This window comes from Diabrotica virgifera, chromosome 9, assembly GCF_917563875.1.
Source record: "Diabrotica virgifera virgifera chromosome 9, PGI_DIABVI_V3a".
Lineage (NCBI taxonomy): Eukaryota > Metazoa > Arthropoda > Insecta > Coleoptera > Chrysomelidae > Diabrotica > Diabrotica virgifera.
The window spans coordinates 98,294,363-98,316,545 of NC_065451.1; positions in this window are offsets into that span (position 1 = coordinate 98,294,363).

Sequence of the window (22,183 nt, forward strand, 5' to 3'; positions counted from 1 at the left end):
GAAAAGCCAGTTTTTATCGAGATATTTTGAATATTTGTCAAATCCACTACCTATTTGTATTTGGTTAAGTACGATTATAGAAACCTGGTAATAATATGAAAAATCTATAATTTACATTTTTATAATATGAAAATATACTAAGAGGCAAAAAAGTTTTTAAAACGCTGTGTTTAACTAATGGTACCGCAATAAAAGTTTAATTGGAACGTACACAAACATTTGGGGGGTTTAAAGGAACGAAACCCCCATACAATTTTTATGTAAACATATAAAAAAGAAGCCGCATCTCGATAAAAACTGGTTTATCAAAAAAAGACTAGGAGGCAAAAAAGTTTTAAAAATACTGTGTCTAACTATTGGTACCACAATAATAATTTAATTGGAACGTACACAAAAGTTTGGGAGGGGTTTAAGGGAACAAAACCCCATAAAATTTTTATGGGGTGCACAAATTTCACTATAATTTTTTGTTAAGATTCTCCTGCCATAAGAATGCCACCTGCCTATTTTCAATAAAAAATCCCTAATAGTTTTCGAAATATTGGAAAAAATTGATTTTAATTTTGTAACTTAAAAAGGGCTATAACTTTTTTTATGTGCACATTTGAACTAAGGTAAGTTAGGTTCAATCAACATATTTTTGACTCCAGAATCTATGGTATAATTTATGACCATTCTTTTCGGGACACCCTGTATAGCTGCAGGCTGAGTAGGTTGACACATCCGACTAATCGAAGGGAATCCCTTATACTGCTCAGAAACATATTGATTGAGAATTCCTACCCATCTTCCCTCATTAATAAATACCTTTTTTCACAGAGTTATGGTTCTTCTTTAAATGATATACCCAATGGTGACCAACTCAGATCAATATCAAATAACACTGTCAATGACACTGTTCTGCCTACTACTGTACTTGGGACTCCAACTACCCATTACTCCTCTTTACCATATTTTCCTCATGTTACTGAAAAACCTATTAAACTGTAGAAACACAATAACATTCCTGTCAAAATTGCTGTTAAGAATGCCAAGACGGTCAAAAATTTGTTTTCTAAAACTAAAACACCCTTGTCCCTTCTGGAACAAGTTAACGTCATCTATCACATACCTTGTGCGGAGTGTGACTCTTGTTATATCGGTCAGACAGGGAGATCACTAAGGGGGCGTCTTACAACACACCGCAGTGATATTAACTTATCCAAGCATACGTGTGCTCTTTCTCAGCATGCTATTACCACAAAACACAAGGTAGACTTCAATGAAGTTAGGATTCTTGGCAACGAACGTAATCTCGTAAAAAGGCAGTTCTTGGAAATGTGTTCGATACTGAAGCACCCCAATGCTCTGAATAAAAGAACGGACATTAGTAACCTGAGCCAAATTTATCATGCGTTAATATTGCAGAATTAGTCATTGTCAGTTTTTACTGTAATATTGTCTCCTATGGTGTGTTTCTGTATACATTTTCACTTTTAAATAAATTCAATTTAAAATTTTTTACTTTAACCAGTTCGAGTTTGGCAAGCGAGGCGAGAGGTCGTGTGGCAGGTGTATTGGCGATAAGGTAATTTCGAATTCGAAACCTATCACAATAAAAACACCGGTTTTTTAAAAGACCTATCGTTATCGATAATCGTTAAACTTAAAAAGCGTTCTTGTGCGAAATAAAAATAATCTTCTAAGTGTATAATAATAATATTTATATTAGTGCTGAGGTTAACATTTAATTTAAAATGGCCAGTGGCGGAACAGGAACAATCCGAAAGGAAACCTATAGAAAGAATGAAGAACTATCTGATAGTGGCGACGAAGAATCTAAGAAGAAAAAATATAAAGAAGATAAATTATATTTTGAAAAGAGTAACCTGACGAGACGAACACCGAATAAAAGCAACGACACAAATGAAGAGATGATAAAAATGATGCGGGAAGTTATGTGGAAAAATGATGAAATGATGGCAGAAATAAGAACCATACGGAAAGACCAAAAAGAAACGATGGAATATATTAAGGAGCTGAAAGAAAAAAACGAAAAATTGGAAGAAGGTTTAAAAATGGCAAACAATAGAATAGAACAATTGAAAAAAGATAGACGGAGAAATAATATAGTATTAAAAGGCCTAACACTAGATGCTACCGACGGAAAGCCTGTAAAGGAGTCAGTAGAACACTTCATAGGAAGAAATCTGAAATTAGAGGTCAGACTGAGAGGAGCGGTGAAGATCGGCGACCAAATCTTTGTAGCAGAAATGGAAAACCTAACGGATAAGATGAGTGTACTAAAAAACAAAGGAAAACTGAAAAATCTACAGGGACAAAAGATGTATATAGAATCAGATTTAACAAGAAAGGAAAGGGAAATACAAGCAAAAATTAGGAAAATGGCAAAAGAAGAAAAAGACAAAGGTAATACTACGAAGATAGGATATATGAAACTGGAGATTAATGGAAAGGAGTGGAAATGGGACCATAATAAAGAGAAACTTATACTAACTCAGAAATATCGGGGAAGGGACTTCAAAAAACTAAAAGAAAATAATGAGACCGGACCCACAACAATGACAACCAAGGCAATGAATGGGAAAAGCGATAGGGAAAAAGATGATGCAAAGGTAAACAAGGATGAAAATAGGAAAAAGGGGAAAGCTAGATTGCAGAAAAAAGGAGAGATAAAAATGGGAACATGGAATGTGAGAAGCATCAATGGAAAAGAGGAAGAACTGGTAGAAGATATGATAAGACAAAAAATAGAAATACTAGGAATAACAGAAACGAAGATGAAAGGAAAAGGTCTTAAGAAAATACACAAAGGATATTGGTTACTTTGGGTAGGAGCGGATACAAAAGAGAGAGCAAAAGAAGGAGTCGGGATAATAATTGCACCGAATAGACTACAACACGTTATAGAAGAAACATATGTTAACCAGAGAATATTATCGGTGAAAATTAAACTGATGGACGAAGAAATATGGACAATAATAACAGCCTACGGAGTAAATGAAGATGCAAGAAAGGAAGAGAAAGATAAATTTTTCGAGGAGCTCCAAATGCAAATTGATAATGGGGAAGAAAACATAATTGTAATGGGAGATCTAAACGGTAGAGTCGGAAACAACAACAGCGGAATAGAGGAGTGCATGGGAAAAGAAGGAGAAGAAATGCTAAACAGAAATGGTGAAAGAATAATAGAAATATGTATGGAGAATAAACTAGTTATAACAAATACAAAATTTAAACATAAAGAAGTACACAAATACACGAGAGTACAAGACAGCAGAAACGAAAAATCAATCATAGATTACTTTTTGGTAAGCAGCAACAAATGGAAAAGAGTACAGGATACGAAAGTGAAAAGAGGCTCGGAGATTGGCAGTGACCACCATCTAGTAATAATGAGAATGAGAACAACAGAGGAAAAAGAAGAAAAGAGAAGAAAGGTAGTAAATGAAAAAATAAAAAGTTACAAATTAAAAGAGGAAATATATAAGAAGAAATTCCAAGAAAAATTAGATAATACTTTGAAAGGTAGGGCAAAAAATACAAATATAGAAAAAAAATGGGAATATCTAAAAACCAGCATAATCAAAGCAGCTGAGGAAACTTGCGGGAAAGCAAAAATAGCAAACACTAACATGAGGAGAACAGAATGGTGGACGGAAGAAATACGAGAGAAAATAAAGAACAAAAAAGACAAATGGAAAAGATACCTAAGCACAAAACACCCGGAAGATTACGAAGCATATAAAGAAAAAAGGAAAGAGGTTAAAATAGCGGTGAAAGCAGGAAAGGAAAGGTCATGGGAGATATTTGGACAAAAAATGACAAAAAATTATAGGGAAAACCAAAAACTCTTCTACGGCGCATTAAAACAACTCAGACAAAAGAAAGAGCACACGATGCCGAATATAAAAGACAAGAATGGAAACGTACTAACAGAAGAAAAACAAATAATGGAAAGATGGAGAGAACATTTCAAAGAGCTAACTCATGTAGACAAGGACAACATAGGGGAGATACAAGAAAGGAATGAAGAACAACAAGTGGAATCCATAACAAGAGAGGAATTAGAGAAAGCAATAGAAAGAGTAAAACTGGGCAAAGCACCAGGCAAGGATCATATCACCCCGGAAATGATAAAATTCATGGGGACAGAGGGAATGGATAGCATGAAAGAACTAATGAATGATATCATAAATAGAGCAGAATTACCAAAGGACTGGAAGAAAGACATTATATTACCAATACACAAAAAGGGAGACAAGAGAAACTGTAATAATTACCGAGGTATCACCATATCAAGTATCCCTGGGAAGGTATTAGCAAGAATACTAGAGACAAGAATAAAAACACAAATAGAAACAACTATGGAAGACACACAGTGTGGATTCAGGAAGGACAGAAGCACGCAAGACCTAATATTCACATTAAGACAAGTAAGTGAGAAGGTAATCAAGAAAAATAGAGAGATACATATGTGCTTCATTGACCTGGAAAAGGCGTTTGACAGAATCCGAAGAAAGGACGTTTGGAAGACACTAACAGAAAGGGGAGTCGACAGACACATAATAGAAGTAATAAAGGATATGTACAAAAATAATACAAATACAGTAAGAACCAATAACGAGGAATCCAGAGAATTTTCTACAAGTCAAGGCGTCAAACAGGGATGCGTGCTGAGTCCACTGCTATTCTCAGTGGTACTGGATGAAGCGATAAAGAAAGCCAAGAGAAGAATGAGAAAACTAACATTAGGATACTGGCAAATGAAACAGACTCAACTATCGGAGCTACTATTTGCAGACGACATGGTATTGATAGCAGAAAACAGAGAAGACTTACAGAACAATCTTGAAATCCTAGAAGAAGAACTATCAAACATAAATATGAAAATTAATACAGAGAAAACAAAAACAATGATAATTTCAAATACGAGGAAGACACACGCAATAGAATTAGACGGGAAACAACTAGAGCAAGTGGAATATTTTAAATACCTAGGAGTAATAATCGAATCAAATGGTAAACAAGACATGGAAATAAACGAGAGAATGGGACGAACAGGAAGCTTATTTAACACTATGAAAACAACATTTTTTGGGAAAAAAGGGATACCGGAAAAAGTAAAAACGGCAGTCGTTAAATCAGTAGTTAGACCAACAATCATGTATAGCAGCGAGACATGGACATTGACGGGGAGACAAAAATCCAGAGTCAATGCTATGGAAATGAGGTTCCTGAGGAAAATAGCAAACAGAAAAAGGACAGACAAAATACGAAACGAAACAATTAGACAAAACCTAAAACTAGAACCAATCAATGAAAAAATAGTAGAAGGACAACTTAGATGGTTCGGGCACGTGTGTAGAATGTCGAACGAGAGGCTAACAAAACGAGTGTTCGAAACGAGAGTGCAGGGGAAAAACAAAAGAGGGAGACCAAGAGTTATGTGGGTAGATGAAATCAGGAAAGAAGTCGAGAAGAAGGGATTGACATTGGAAAGTGCAAGAAACCTAGCGCAAGATCGGAAAGCATGGAGACTACAATGCCAAACTCAACTCCACCAGCCTTACACCTAAAGGTAGAAAGGCTTAGGACTAAGTAAGTAAGTAAGTACTTTAACCATAACTATTATTAACTAAATATTTATTGCTGAAAAAAATTTTTGATAAAATAGTTTAATGAAATTTTAAATTAATTGGATTCATTAATTCTCATTACTTACTCAGTTCTATAATATTATGAACCTTGGACTGTGAAAGTTAAATTAAATTTATACTTGTTTTTGGCTGGCTAACCAGCTAAAACCAAGTCACTTGTATGGTGATATGGAAAGATCGTCCTCACTAGTTTGTTTTTTCTTCGAACCATTCCTTGAAAGTTAAATGGTGTTTACTAACCATTTGTTGCTTTCTTTATAATGTTTCGTACAAACAACAAGTTTTTCTTGCCATATTATATTACATCTTCAAATTTACCGCTCAAATGCATTAGCGGTTGGTATTTCGAGTTGTTTTGTCAATTTTGACTTCAAGGTCACTGTCTTTTACGGGATGGTTCGTTGTCTTTAGAAATGCCCATTTTGCCGAGTGGATTTGAATAGTGTACAAATCTTGCTACTATTAACTTTTATAATCATTTTAATAATGTTACCTAAAGTCAAAATCAAACTAAATTAATATGCTTTTGTTGGAAGGTTGATCTTGTGATCTTACTTAGTTTCTCGGCGAATACAAGTTTTTTACATATTTTTTTAATCACATGTATGATAACCACATGCTGCTTTTGCTGTTCAAAGTCTTTGTTAAACTGTAAACTGTACTTAGTTATTGATTGTTTCTACAACCTAACGATTCAATGGTTCATTGTTTCAAGTTTTTTTTACAATTTTATATCTTTGACTGCTACATGTCTTTTTGAGGTAACACTGTTGTATTAACTTCTCTTTGGATGTTTGGTTTTTCATATTAGTCTTTTTAGATGAACTGATGATGCTCTTTGATTAGAGAGCGAAACGTCTTCGAATAAATAGATGAAGTAGCCACCTTCTTTGTCTTATTTCTCCACCTATTGACCGAAAAACCCACCACTCTTCGAGTGATCCTTAATTTATATATATATATATATATATATATATATATATATATATATATATATATATATATATATATATATATATATATATATATATATATATATATATATATTGTTATATTTCTATTTGATATGAAAATTAAATTTTGATAATTATAAACAGAATTCAATTTAATATAAAATATTTTCAATTTTCTCAACCACGGGCATATAAATTTAGAACAACCTGTATACAACAAATTGTTATATGTAATTTTAAGAAGTGATTAGAAGAAGCTTACGAAACTCGGGACAATGCGCCGAGAATAAACAAAGTGAATGGCGCGTACCATTATCGTTGTTCGCGGAAGGTTCGATCATTAGCCTATGCTAAATAAGACTCATTTGAAATACATAATAGGTCATTATCGTTGTTCGCGGAAGGTTCGATCATTAGCCTATGCTAAATAAGACTCAGTTGAAGTAGATAATAGGTCATTAAATTTTGTAAATAGTAGAAAGTAATTTTAGAATGGGAATTAACTATTTCTTTTTTGAAATCCATTAAGCATATTTAGAAAGATTAAAAATTGGTTTTGAGGAATACTGCGAATGAGAGTTGGTGGTGGAAGGTTGATTTGTGAATCTGGAAGGGATATTTAGAAAGTAGGGGAATGAATGAAAAATAGAGATCAGAATGTTTTGAGCTGTCGAGAAGTGAAGTCCAGTAGTAGACGGTAGTGTACGGAGAATGAGAAAGCCGGTGTAGTTCCGTGAGTGTGGAGTATCTATCGTGGAACGAGAGGTAGGCCAGGTTGAGAGTAAAAGAACCTCCTTGAGCCAAGAGTGTCCCGGTAGCTGATTGCAGTTTCGAAAAAGGTAGAATACAGCATCACGACAGAAGCAGGAACGAGCGCTATACGAGCTAGTTTTCAAAGGAGAACATTACTGAAAGCCAGGACGAGGTTTTGATCGCAGCCAAGGATAGCAGGAAACGGGTCTTGTGTGAAGACATTCTCAGTTCACCAGAAAAAGGTCAGTCTCATTTGTTTGGACATGAATGTATGGGTTTTTCGTATTAAATACCACATTATAAATTGAAGAACATAATAAATAATATCAGAAAAGCTTCATCAAACTTAAATAGAATTGTTGCTAATAAATCCTAATAGTTAAATGTTAATAAAAACTTTCAATTGGAAACCAAAAGGAAATAAGATTCCCATTTGTAAATGTTATGTTTAAGAAAAATAAGATCTAGCAAATATTAAGCAGTGATTGCCATTTAAATAAAATAAACAATATTTTGATTATAATTGTAACCCATATGTGTGTATTATTTTACTCTTTTCTTTCCTATCCCGATTAGGAACCATTGAGAAATACTTAGAAGCCACGAGAGTAAGTAATTAATTTTATAATTCGCCCTGAGATTGAAAACATATTGATATGTGATCTGGTAAATTAATTAGATTATGATTAATGCATTGATTAAATTAAATGACATATAAGAATATTATCTCATATCAATAATCAAAATCACATCAACTGTCGTCCAACGTGGAAAGCATGGAAAAGTATTTCTAGTGGCAAATTTGAAGGATAGAAAGAGTAAAGCCGGTATTTGAAAATTTATATGCCTGTGGTAAAAAGTGAGATACTTACATTTGATAACATAAAATTTTAGATCTCTTTAGGTACAAATTTTACATAACTGATTTAATATTTTATTTTTACGATATTTACATTTGATATATTTATTGACAATTTATAATATTTGGGTGAGAAAAAGTCGTCTTGGTAACATACTAGTAAAATTTCATATTTGGCGGGGACAGTACTTCTTGAAAACAAATGTCTGTGACAAGAAGCCAAAGCAAGGACAACAAAAAACAAAAAGAACATTCAGACCAAGAAGATATTTTAGACACGACAATCATGGCATCAGAACAGCAAGAATTATCAGGAATAGATAAACTATTACAACTTATGCAACTCCAGTCACAAAAAATGGATGAAGCAAAACGAACAATGGATAAAAATCAGGAAGAAACATCAAAGAAAATGGATGAATCACAAAAAAAATGGATGAATCACAACAAAAAATGGATCAAAAAATGGATGAAACACAACAGAAAATGGATAAAGTGGATCAAAAAATGGATGAAACACAACAAAAAATGGATGAAACACAACTAAAAATGGATGAAACACAACAAAAAATGGATGAAACACAACAAAAATTGGATCAAAAAATGGATGAAACAAAAAGAATAATACAAGAAAATCAGAAGGAAACAAAACAAGCCATAGAAGAGAACAACAAGAAAATGGAGGAACGCATAGAAAAGTATGAAATGAAAATTCAAGATAAAATAAAGGAACTAGAAAATTTGGAAAATAAGTTGGAAAATGCTATTCAAGTAGACAGAGAAGAAGTGGAAAAAAGAATCACAGAAATAGAAAAACAAGTCACCGAAAATCGGACGCAACAGAATGTCGGAGAAAGAAGAGAAATGGTTATACATAGCACAGATGACGTGAAGATAAGGTTTGGCGGGGATGTAAAAAGATTACACCCAGTGCCGTTCATAAATAGCCTGAAAAAGAAAATACAGCACATCGGAAATTTCGAAACAGCAAAAGAAACTATCAGAAACCATCTCAAATATGAAGCAAGCCTATGGTTCGATTGCAAAGAAGAAGAATTTGACAGTTGGCAACAATTTGAACAAAAATTTTTGAATTATTTCTGGGGAAAAGTCCAACAATTGGAAATTAACAAGGAATTGCAAAATGGGAAATACAATGATAGGATGGGTATATCAGAAAGGACATATGCATTACAAATTTACTATAACGCAAAACATTTACAATACAATTACTCATCGGAACAATTAGTCGAACTGATTGCAAGACATTTCGAAGAAACGCTGGAAGACCATATCACATTGCAAAACTACAAAGACATAGATAGTTTATGCCAATTCCTACAAATAAGAGAATCACGTCTAAGAGAAAGAAAATCAAGAAGGTCGCGAGAAGATTACAGGCCCCGAGAAACACAAGATTACAGAGATAGAAATCAAGATAGGAGGGACTATACAAGACGAGATTTTAATCCCAGAAGGGAAAACGAAAATAGAGACAACGGAAGAGGAAATTATGAACAAAGAAATAGGCAATGGAATGAGGACAGAAATCGAGAATACCAGAATAGAAACACCACACGCTCAAATCAAGAAAACAGAAATAATGGTAGACAAAACGAACAGGGATATCGAGAAAACCGAAACAGATCCGACAGACCAAGAGAAAATAGAAGAGAAGTAAATAATACCCAGACAGATGAATATGACGGAGAGAGACATTATGACGAAAATATAAACAACGATGAGCAACCGGCGTCTTTTCACGACGGCGCTCACTAAAAACCAAAAATCAAACAGGAATCTTTTGTAACCCCAAGGAGTTTATTAAATTGGCAGGAAACAACGAAAAGAAAAATGGAGTTAATTTAAAATTTGTGGATGGATTTATCAACGAGAAACCAATTAAAATTATGATAGACACTGGATCTGAAATAACATTGGTCAACAGAAAACTAATAGAAGAAGTTAACTTAACAAATTTAATTTACAAAATACCTAGGGTAAATTTAGTGGGCGCAAACAAACGGACATTGGCAACTATAAATGAAGGCATACGAGTAATGGTACGACTGGGTAAGAAGATGTATGCACTACAATGTGTAATAATGCCAAACATGTCACATGACATGATAGTAGGAGTTGACGAATTGGCAGAAAAACATGTAGTGATAGATTTGAAAAATAATACAATGAATCTAACAGAAGAAAAAGAAGAAGAACAGGACAAGGAACAGGAGAAACAAAATACGGACAAATCAGGTAAAGAACAAACAGTGGAAATGAATTTGGCAACGAAGCAAGGACAAAGAAGAAAAGGGAGAAAAAGTCAGAAAAAGACAAAAGAAAATGAAACCTGTGGCTCCTCAAAAGAAGAGTTGAGCCCAGAAGAAGAAAAATTGAGAGTATCAAAAGCAAAAGAAAACTGGGATTCCTCAAAAGAAGAGATGAGCTCAGGAGAAGAAGAAATAAAGCTAACAAATGAAAGCGAAAAAGATATAATCGAAACAGTGGCATTTGAAGAGGAGGCATATGAAAACGAGGATGCAGAATGCACGGTAAAAGTATGTGAAAAATCTGAGGAAAAAGACAGAAGATTGATATGGGAAAAAGAGAAAGACAACATAATAGCCGACACTATAACACAGGATGAGGACACTGAAAATAAGGAAACAATTACTCTACAGGTGGGACTAATTAGAGTAATACAAGAAGAAGGGGTATAAGACGTAGATTAAAGTAAGGAAATATACAGGGAGTTGGTTTTGCCTCGAGAAAATTTATTTAAAAATGCAGATAAATTTTATCGAATACAAGGCGGGGATTTGTTATATTTCTATTTGATCTGAAAATTAAATTTTGATAATTATAAACAGAATTCAATTTAATATAAAATATTTTCAATTTTCTCAACCACGGGCATATAAATTTAGAACAACCTGTATACAACAAATTGTTATATGTAATTTTAAGAAGTGATTAGAAGAAGCTTACGAAACTCGGGAATATGCGCCGAGAATAAACAAAGTGAATGGCGCGTACCATTATCGTTGTTCGCGGAAGGTTCGATCATTAGCCTATGCTAAATAAGACTCATTTGAAATACATAATAGGTCATTATCGTTGTTCGCGGAAGGTTCGATCATTAGCCTATGCTAAATAAGACTCAGTTGAAGTAGATAATAGGTCATTAAATTTTGTAAATAGTTGAAAGTAATTTTAGAATGGGAATTAACTATTTCTTTTTTGAAATCCATTAAGCATATTTAGAAAGATTAAAAATTGGTTTTGAGGAATACTGCGAATGAGAGTTGGTGGTGGAAGGTTGATTTGTGAATCTGGAAGGGATATTTATAAAGTAGGGGAATGAATGAAAAATAGAGATCAGAATGTTTTGAGCTGTCGAGAAGTGAAGTCCAGTAGTAGACGGTAGTGTACGGAGAATGAGAAAGCCGGTGTAGTTCCGTGAGTGTGGAGTATCTATCGTGGAACGAGAGGTAGGCCAGGTTGAGAGTAAAAGAACCTCCTTGAGCCAAGAATGTCCCGGTAGCTGATTGCAGTTTCGAAAAAGGTAGAATACAGCATCACGACAGAAGCAGGAACGAGCGCTATACGAGCTAGTTTTCAAAGGAGAACATTACTGAAAGCCAGGACGAGGTTTTGATCGCAGCCAAGGATAGCAGGAAACGGGTCTTGTGTGAAGACATTCTCAGTTCACCAGAAAAAGGTCAGTCTCATTTGTTTGGACATGAATGTATGGGTTTTTCGTATTAAATACCACATTATAAATTGAAGAACATAATAAATAATATCAGAAAAGCTTCATCAAACTTAAATAGAATTGTTGCTAATAAATCCTAATAGTTAAATGTTAATAAAAACTTTCAATTGGAAACCAAAAGGAAATAATATTCCCATTTGTAAATGTTATGTTTAAGAAAAATAAGATCTAGCAAATATTAAGCAGTGATTGCCATTTAAATAAAATAAACAATATTTTGATTATAATTGTAACCCATATGTGTGTATTATTTTACTCTTTTCTTTCCTATCCCGATTAGGAACCATTGAGAAATACTTAGAAGCCACGAGAGTAAGTAATTAATTTTATAATTCGCCCTGAGATTGAAAACATATTGATATGTGAGCTGGTAAATTAATTAGATTAAGATTAATGCATTGATTAAATTAAATGACATATAAGAATATTATCTCATATCAATAATCAAGATCACATCAATATATATATATATATATATATATATATATATATATATATATATATATATATATATATTGATGCACGTTAAGTTGTGACTTCCGGTATACAGAAGAGGCTGTCCGACTTCCACCTTTTCTACTAGGAATTATTTTTTAAAAATTGTGTATTTGGTAAAAGGGGGGCTTATAAAATGGGTCTACCTATTGAGGGGAAAGGATTTACCAAAATAAATTTTGTATATATATACGTATATACCGAAGCGTACAGCATACGTTATGGCTTCCATATATAGGGTAGTTCAAGGTGCGTTGTCACTTCCAGCGGTGTTGTCATATTTTGGAAGTCACAACGACTCGTCTGCTGATTTACCTCTTACTTTAAGCGTAATGTGTGATCTTTTGAAACTTTTACTGTGAATACAGTTGTGAATGCAGTTCTATGTTTTAAAGTTGTCTATTTAAATTAAAAGATTGATATTCTTTTGATTAAACAGGTTTACAAAAAAAATACATTTCGGAATATTTGACGAAACCATATGACTAGGGGGTTTTTGGGGTCGCTGGTCACGAATCCGGGGTCCGCTGACCTCTATCACGTCAGGTAATGGTAATCTCAAGGTCAAATCAAGATAAACCGACAGTCGCTCTGAAAAAGTATATTAGGGGGTTTTTGTGGTCGCTGATGACGAATTTGTGTCCGCTGACCTCTATCACGTCTAGCTCAAGGTCATTTCGAGGTCAAATCAAGATAAATGGACACGATCGCTCTGAAAAAGTATATTAGGGGGTTTTTGGGGTCGCTGATCACAAAACTGGGGTCCGTTGAGCTCAACCGCGACAGGTAAAGGTCATTTCAAGGTCAAATCAGTTTTGTGGACTTGTCCTGATTTGGCCTTGAAATGACCATTACCTTACGTGGTAGAGCTCAACGGACCGCAGTTTTCATGATCAGTGACTCCAAAACCCCTATATTTCCAGAGCGATTGTGTCGATTTATGTTGATTTGACCTTGAACTAGACGTGATAGAGGTCAGCGGACTAATGATTCGTCATCAGCGACACCAAAAACGCCCTAATATACTTTCTCAGAGCGACTGTCGATTTATCTTGATTTGACCTTGAAATGACCTTCACCTGGCGTGAAAGAGGTGAGCGGACCCCGGATTCGTGATCAGCCACCCCAAAAACCTCCTTGTAACATGGTTTCGTCAAATAGTCCGAAATTTAGTTTTTTTTTGTAAACCTGTATTATTTATGATATGATTGATATTTATTTTACAAATACTAATATTTTATTATTGCTGCAAAATGGATTTTTTGGAATTAATTAAAAAAGTGTTATTAGTAAGTAATTTATTTATGAAAGTTATATCAAAAATTTTAATAAATAAATTTGAACTTATAGGAAATTTTAATATTTATTATTTTTCTTGATTAAATTTTGAATTTTAGATTTTATTACAGGCACCGTCCTTTTAATTTTTGATGTACCAATAATAATGTGTAATAAGAAAATTAAATGGCTAAATACACCAGGTGGGGTTGAGCTGCTAAAAAGCTATCTAGGTCCATCTTTTTAGAGCAGATTAGTCCCAGTCTGCTACTCGATACTATTGACTGTGCTTCTCCAGTTCTTTCTATCCTCTGTCTTTTTCTGCTAGTCTCTAATTCCTGCCCTATATAAATTTTCCTTTACTTCCTGTAACCATTTATTCTAGTTCCTCCGCGTCTCCTTCTAACTCCGGGTTTCCATTGTAAAATTGAGTTTATAGTTGTTACGCTACCTGCTCTCCATATATGCCCCAACCATCTAACACTGTGCTGAAATCTGAAAATCTGGAATAATATCTACCCGGGTCGAAACATTTTTTTTAATATATGAAAATAGTTATTTATGAAACAGTTCGTGAAGTATGCTTTTTACGAATGCACGTGATGTTTAGAGCACAAGCGACAACGGAGCGAGTGCTATACATCGCTTAAGTTCGCAAAAAGTACTTCACGCACAGTTTCATACAATATTTTATCTACGATAAACAAATAAAAAAACTGTAACTCTTCATCACTGGAATTCATTCCTATTCTACAATTTTTAGAACTTATTTAAACATTCTAATTTCTTTCAAACCACAAAACTGTCAAATTTTTTTTTGTAATTTATTGCTCATTATGTCATCACCATGACAACGCGAAAGTTAAGGATATTTGATTATATGAAAGTGTGTCAAAAACAGTGCGAAAAAGTAAATCCCGTTTAAAATACATTGTTACTTCACGCACACGTTATCCATTAAATAGATCGATGCAGATCGGCCTTATATCGGATCCTCTACTATTAGTCCGTTCGCTGACGGTAAAATATTGCAAAACCCATAAATTTTAAAAAACCGCTTAGATCAGGGGTGGGCAATTACTTTTAAGCGCGGGCCAAAATGAAAGTTTCAAAATGTCTCTCGGGCCGGAGGACTATACCGGATATGTACGCTGTGCCCACGCGAATTTTTTGGTGTAGTTTATTCCCTGCCCAAGAAATAAATACTATAAGTATTATTTTAAAGCATTTGGACAAAGAAATTTGACTGTTAATAATTAGAAAATGGTAATAATAAATTGTCCTACTTGGGAATACATGCGAAAAACTTGTGCCCAGTAAAATATGTCACGTAATTGAAAAAAAAATGGTCATTATATTAAATCATAAGAAGATCCAGAAAAAGAACCAGATAAAAAATGAAGATATTGAGCAAGTGGACAAAATAAAATACTTACTTAGGAGTCTGGATTACGGAAGATTTAAATTCGAAATCATAAATTCGATCAAGAATAGAGCAATTGAGGGTAGACTTTTTGAAGATGAGGACATTTCTGAGTCACCAAAGACTCAATCTGCAAATCTGATATTAGTTGATAAAATGTTGTATATCCACTCTATTCTTTTTTATGGTGCCGAAGCTTGGATTGTTAATGCTGACTTAATGAGAAAGCCGGAAGCTTTTGAGATGTGGCTTTTTGGGAGAATTTAGAAAATACCGTGGACCGATCATATACGAACAAAATGATGTTGCACGAAATAGAAAGAGACAGAGAACTTTTGACCTCCATTAAAAGGAGACAGACAGCATATTTACGGCACATGCTCAGAAATGATATGTACGAGTTGTTCGAAGGAAAAAGGGGTCCTGGTAGACGACAAATATTCTGACTGAAAACATTTGAGACTGGACCGGGTTAAACACACAGACGATTTTAAGAAAAGCAGAAAATAGAGACGAATTTGCAATGGTGTTTTAGCCAACCTTCATTAGTGGAGTCGGCGTTAGACGAATAATAATAAATTAATGGTAATTAAATAAATCAGTTATTGAAAGATTTTATTTTCTTATTTATTTATATTTTAACGATACAAATTAATTTATATTGATACATATTTTGTAAATATACCTAATATTAAATAAAATTATAAAAAAAAAGACAAACATTAAACGTTAAAATTAATAGAATACTCATTATAAGTATAACTTCTATAATAGTTAATGCGAAACGTGAAATCGCGAATGTTCATGTGATATTATTTCTTCAAAATTGGGATCCAAATCACCTGTAGCAATCCTTAATACCGAGTGTAGATTTTCGTCAGTAATTTGTGATCGATATTTATTTTTCGTGGAAACCATCAACGAAAAAGTTCTTTCACAAATATATGTCGAACCAAATAAAACTAGGTATTTTTGAACATAGCTAAAAAATGTTTAAAATGTTCTGTATTCAAAGCACCGTAGAAAGCACTCAATTCGTTTGATTGAACATTTTCTTTTAATAAATTATTTGCCTGTAAGTCAATTAATTCTAGCTGCATTTCTACAGGAGCTTCTTGCACATCGAAATTGAAAGGTTGACTAATTAATGACAAAGGTTTTTCAATAGCTTTGAAATCTTGAAATCTTCTTTGGAATTCAGTATGCAGGTCTTGTGTTACTGAACTATATTTAAGAAAATCAGAATTTTTCAATAATTCTCGTCGTGTTTGTAATGATGGGAAGTGGTTTAATATTTTTTTATTAAAGTTCTCAGCAAATAAGTTTAGTTTTATCATAAATGCTTTGACATTTGAGTGCATATTGAAAGCGAACTGGTTTTTCCCTTGTAAATTTACATTAAGTTCATTTAAATATTTTACAATATCTACAGAAAACGACAAATCGTTTAGCCATGCCTCATTTTGCAATTCAGGAAAATCATGTAGTTTTTCTTTTATCGACAAGAAGGATACTATTTCATCAAGCAAATATTGAAATCTGTCCAAAACTTTACCGATGCTAAGCCATCTCACCTCAGTGTAGTAAGGAATTTCGTAAAAGTCACTTTCAATTTCTTTCAAAAATTCAACAAACTGTCGATGATTTAAGGCACGTTCCCGGATAAAATTTACAACTTTTGTCACAACAGTAACGACGTGATTCAATTTTAAAACTTTTCTACATAACACTTCTTGATGAATAATGCAGTGTAAAAATAATATGTCTTGTTCTGGCTGCAACTGTTTTACTTTGTCGCTGATTCGTTTTAGTAAGCCCACATTTTTCCCTGTTAAACTAGGACAGCCATCCGTAGTGATGCTTACTATTTTGTTCCAAGGTAAATTTACTTTAAATAAACACTCTTCAACAGCGTTAAAGAAGTCTTCACCGGTAGTTGTATCTTTCATTGGATGCACACTAAGAAGTTCCTCGCGAATTTCACATTTTTTGTTAATGCCCCGAATAAATATTAATAATTGACTTGTGTCAGTAATATCGCAGGACTCATCCAACGCCAGAGAACAATATGTAAAATCAGCAATTATTGTTTTTAGCTGGCCGAGTAAATTTCCTGAAATATTTTCGATCCGTCGTACTATTGTTCTCCTTGACAGGCTTAAATTTTCAAAAATATGTTTTTTTTTCAGGACAACATATCTCCGACACTTCTACCATGCACTGTTTAACAAATTCTGCTTCAGAAAAAGGTTTATATAACTTAGCAATTTTGTGTGCAATAACATAACTTGCTTGTGTGGTAGATTTCTCGATGTTACTTTGTTTGCTAAAAATATTTTGTTGTTTATTTAAGTTTTTTGCTAAGTTGTCTGCACCATTTTAAGTTCTTCTAAAGAAAACGATGCATATTTTGGATGTTTTGATGTAAAATGCCTCTTTAAATTATATTCCTTGAAAACAGCAATGGTTTAATGGCAAACTAAACAAATTGCTTTCTTACCAATGTTCGTAAAAAGGTATTTTTCTGTCCATGCTTCATTAAAATTTCTGCATTCCAAATCAACTTTTCTTTTTTTAGATTGTATCATTTTGCAAATGCTTACAAATAAATATTTTAATACAATAAAATAAAAACAATGTTTTCAAATTTTACTTACAAAATGTCCTCCACTTTTTCAATTTATTATATATTTGCAAAATAACACACACTGTATCAAAAGAAATATGAGGAGTAATAGGAAATACGACCAGTGCTAAATCAAAATAAACTTATACGCGTCTTTCGAAGTAGTTGTAAAACTTCGGCAAAAATCGGTAACAATGAATTTTATACTGAAGTAGGTATTCCAAACAACCATACTTAATTCAGATTTAATAAATAAAGAATCATATTATTGGGACCAAAGTGCTGAGGTATTTAGATCATAAACTGTCAGTGATATGGTTGAAATAGATACCCAAACACCGAGTGCTTGTCTTGAGACCTTGAGAGTTAAATACGATTATTAATACCGAATAAACAATTATGAATCTCCGGGGATTTCCCTATATTTTAAAAGAAATTTAAAGTAAATAGTTACAATTAAACAGTTTTTAAAAATATAGTTAGCTAAGGCTGTTCGTAATTATAATACTCTCTATTATTTATATATTTAATAATTTATGTGAACACTATGCAAACTATTACTGTTGATTTCAACAAAATCACATAAAAGGGATTAAAAAGATTAGGTACTTGCGGGGTTTTTCAACGGGCCGGACAAAGTAAGCGAAAGGGCCGGACCCGGCCCGCGGGCCGGCTTTTGCCCACCCCTGTGCTATAGCCTTATTCTTTAACTATATCGCTGTAATAACATTGTTTCTAGACAGGTAAATTATCATTGTATACTGGGCGTACCAATCAAACTGTTTTTTTTTCAATTTTCACAACACCCTGTGGAATATTCTAGCCTTTATACAATATTGAAATTAAAACCCAACTATAGCCCCAGGTTTTCTTAACGTTCTGTTTGTTATTCATTCGCTTATGTTGGATAATAAAAAAGTTAGGGACTTTAACAACTAAACATGTTCTTTATCAATACATGGTGTTTCTAAATAAGTGCGACAAACTTTAAGGGGTAATTCTGCATGAAAAAATAATGATCGTTTACTTGATAAAGCTATGTCCGCAAATGCTTGCAAATATAAAATTCTTTTGCCAAACGATCATTATTTTTTCATGCAGAAATTACCCCTTAAAGTTTGTCGCACTTATATTTAGAAACACCTGTATCGATAAAGAACATGGCTAGTTGTTAAAGTCCTTAACTTTTTATTATCCAACGTAAGCGAATGAATAAAAAAACAGAATGTTAATAAAACCTGGAGCTATAGTTAGGCTTTGATTTAAATATTTTATAAAGGCTAGAATATTCCACAGGGTGTTGTGAAAATTGAGAAAAAAAACCCAGTTTGATTGGTACACCCGGTATACAATGAAAATTTACCTGTCTATCAACAATATTATCATAGCTATTTTGTTAAAGAATAAGGCTATAACATATTAAAAAAAATTACTTAAATCGGACAACAGGTTTGGGAGATACGAGACATCAAAAATTACCCATTTTTTTGGGGTGCCCGTTTTTCGTGCCGGTGAGTGTAGATTAAATTAGAAGTTCATTGTAAAAAAGGAAGTAAACAAAAACACGAGAAAAATGAATTTATATAAGTAAATAAGTAAGTAAATATTATAGATTAAAATAAGTACAGAAAATATATAATTATAGAGATATATAATCACTTATTGTACCTTCATTTAAGGCTAACTTTAAAAGTAAAGCAGATCTGCTATTATTCATGTTTAAAAACAAAAGGCACACAAAACACTAAGTACGATTAGGACCGCGAATCTACAACAGATAAATGTCTGGAAACCGTTACACAGGGTTGCCAAAAAACGGAAGTCACACCGAGCGGTGTGGTATACGGAAGACGCTACGCGTTGTGTACATAGCCTGTATAGTAGCACGGGAGCGACACTAGCGCTGGTGATATACCGTCGAACTAAAATCTGATCTTATGAGTATGTTAGATACGATATGACTTCCAGCGAAATTTTTAATATAAGCCTTCTGATACCATCTAGTAGCCAAATTCGTAAAAATATAGGCAAAACGTTGTGACTTCCGAAATCGGAAGTCATAACGGTATATATGAAGTAACAACGTATTACGAGAATCTACTTTGGAAGTCACATGGATACATGTATCAATATATATATATATATATATATAAAAAATAAATATCGATCACAAATTACTGACGAAAATCTACACTCGGTATTAAGGATTGCTACAAGTGATTTGGATCCCAATTTTGAAGAAATAATATCACATGAACAGTATTCTATTAATTTTAACGTTTAATGTTTGTCTTTTTTTTTATAATTTTATTTAATATTAGGTATATTTACAAAATATGTATCAATATAAATTAATTTGTATCGTTAAAATATAAATAAATAAGGAAATAAAATCTTTCAATAACTGATTTATTTAATTACCATTAATTTATTATTATTCTTCTAACGCCGACTCCACTAATGAAGGTTGGCTAAAACACCATTGCAAATTCGTCTCTATTTTCTGCTTTTCTTGAAAGCGTCTGTGTGTTTAACCCGGTCCAGTCTCAAATGTTTTCAGTCAGAATATTTGTCGTCTACCAGGACCCCTTTTTCCTTCGAACAACTCGTACATATCATTTCTGAGCATGTGCCGTAAATATGCTTTTTTTTTTTTTTTTTTTTTTTTTTTTTTTTTTTTTCATCACTAGGTGGGGAATCTGCAAACAGACGACGGAGGTAAACATTTCCGACAGTGCTGGGTTCCTGAGCTGAAACCTCATCAGTGTCACGTCGACCAGTTTGGCCCTAAATCGGACCTCCCTGCCCTCCGTAACTCCGATGTGGCCGGGACCAGCTAAACCCCACCCCTCTCATACTAGGGCATCAGGTTGGAATCGCCCGTTAAGGCATGACTTCTCCCTGATGTCCTTCTTTTACCCGATTCTCAATCACTCGTCATCACGCATTAGCTTCCGTCTCTCGCACTCATCCGACCACTACGTCCTTCAATCATATGCTGTCAACCTCTTATTCTTACTACCTATGCGGGCCCAGCTCTGCCTCCTCGATACCTGCCAGAACTGCGTCTAGCTCCCGCGCTTCCTTCTCTTTTATCGACAAAACCTTTCTCACATAATTGTGGATTTTGTCCCACCATCGCTCATCAATCACCATTTTCTCTACCATCTCTCTCACAGACGCAAACACTCTTTCCAGCTCATTCCTTTCCCTTGCCCATCTGACACACTCCAGAAGGGTATGTGACACAGTGTCCGAAGTCCCACAGTACAAGCAATTGTCCGATTCGGTCTTTTTGAATCTGTGTAAGTAGCTACGGAAGCTCCCATGTCCTGTGAGCACCTGCGTCAGATAATAGTCTAGGCGCCTGTGCCCGCAGTCCAGCCAGCCTCGCAGATTCGGTATCAGTGACTTCGTCCACTGCGCCACATGCTCCGTTACATCCCACTCGGCCTGCCACATCTCAATAGATGTGGCCCTCTCCTCACTTCTAACGTTCTCCCCTTGTAGTTCTCTATTTCTCTTCTGGAACATTCTATCTCTCTCACTCACCAACACATGTAAGGGAACACAGCCGGTGATCACCCACAGGGCAGCAGCAGACACAGTCCTGTAAGCACTTGCCACCCGCAGCAAACTAGTTCTGTCCGCGCGTACCAAAAGCCTCTTGTATGCCTGTATTTCCACAGCGGCACTCCAGACTGGTGCCGCGTAGAGGATGACAGATTGAACAACACCGTGTAGAACCCTCCTCCTTTCGGATTTAGGTCCCCCGATGTTAGGCATTATCCTCCCCAGCGCAGCCGCTCTTTCCGCTGCCTTCCGGGTCACCTCCCGGACGTGCTCTCCCCAACCACCATTCGTATGTAAGACCACTCCCAAGTACTTGACGTACTTCTTGAGTGATCCGCACGCCCGCACAGTCAAACACCATTCCATCTCTCTTTCTCGGGCCTTTAAGGATTACCGCCTCCGTCTTCTCCGCCGCGAGACTCAAACCATGGTCATTCATCCAGTCCTGAATCAACACACTTGCATGCCATACCCGGAACAGGAGTTCCTCCCTATACCGCGCTACTGCCAGCACCGCGAGATCATCCGCGAATGCAAAGGGGGTTACCCCCTCTCCGAACTCGCAGTGAATGACACCGTCGTATGCCAAGTTCCATAGCAACGGGCCAAGGACGGACCCCTGGGGCACCCCAGCCGTAACGTCTACAACCACGCCTCTCTCTACCATAATTTTCCTTTCGGACAGATAGTCCGACACGATATTCATCAAATATGCGGGACAGTTCCTCGCCGCCAGAGGACCTAGCACAGAGGACCACTGCAATGAATTAAAAGCGTTTCGAACG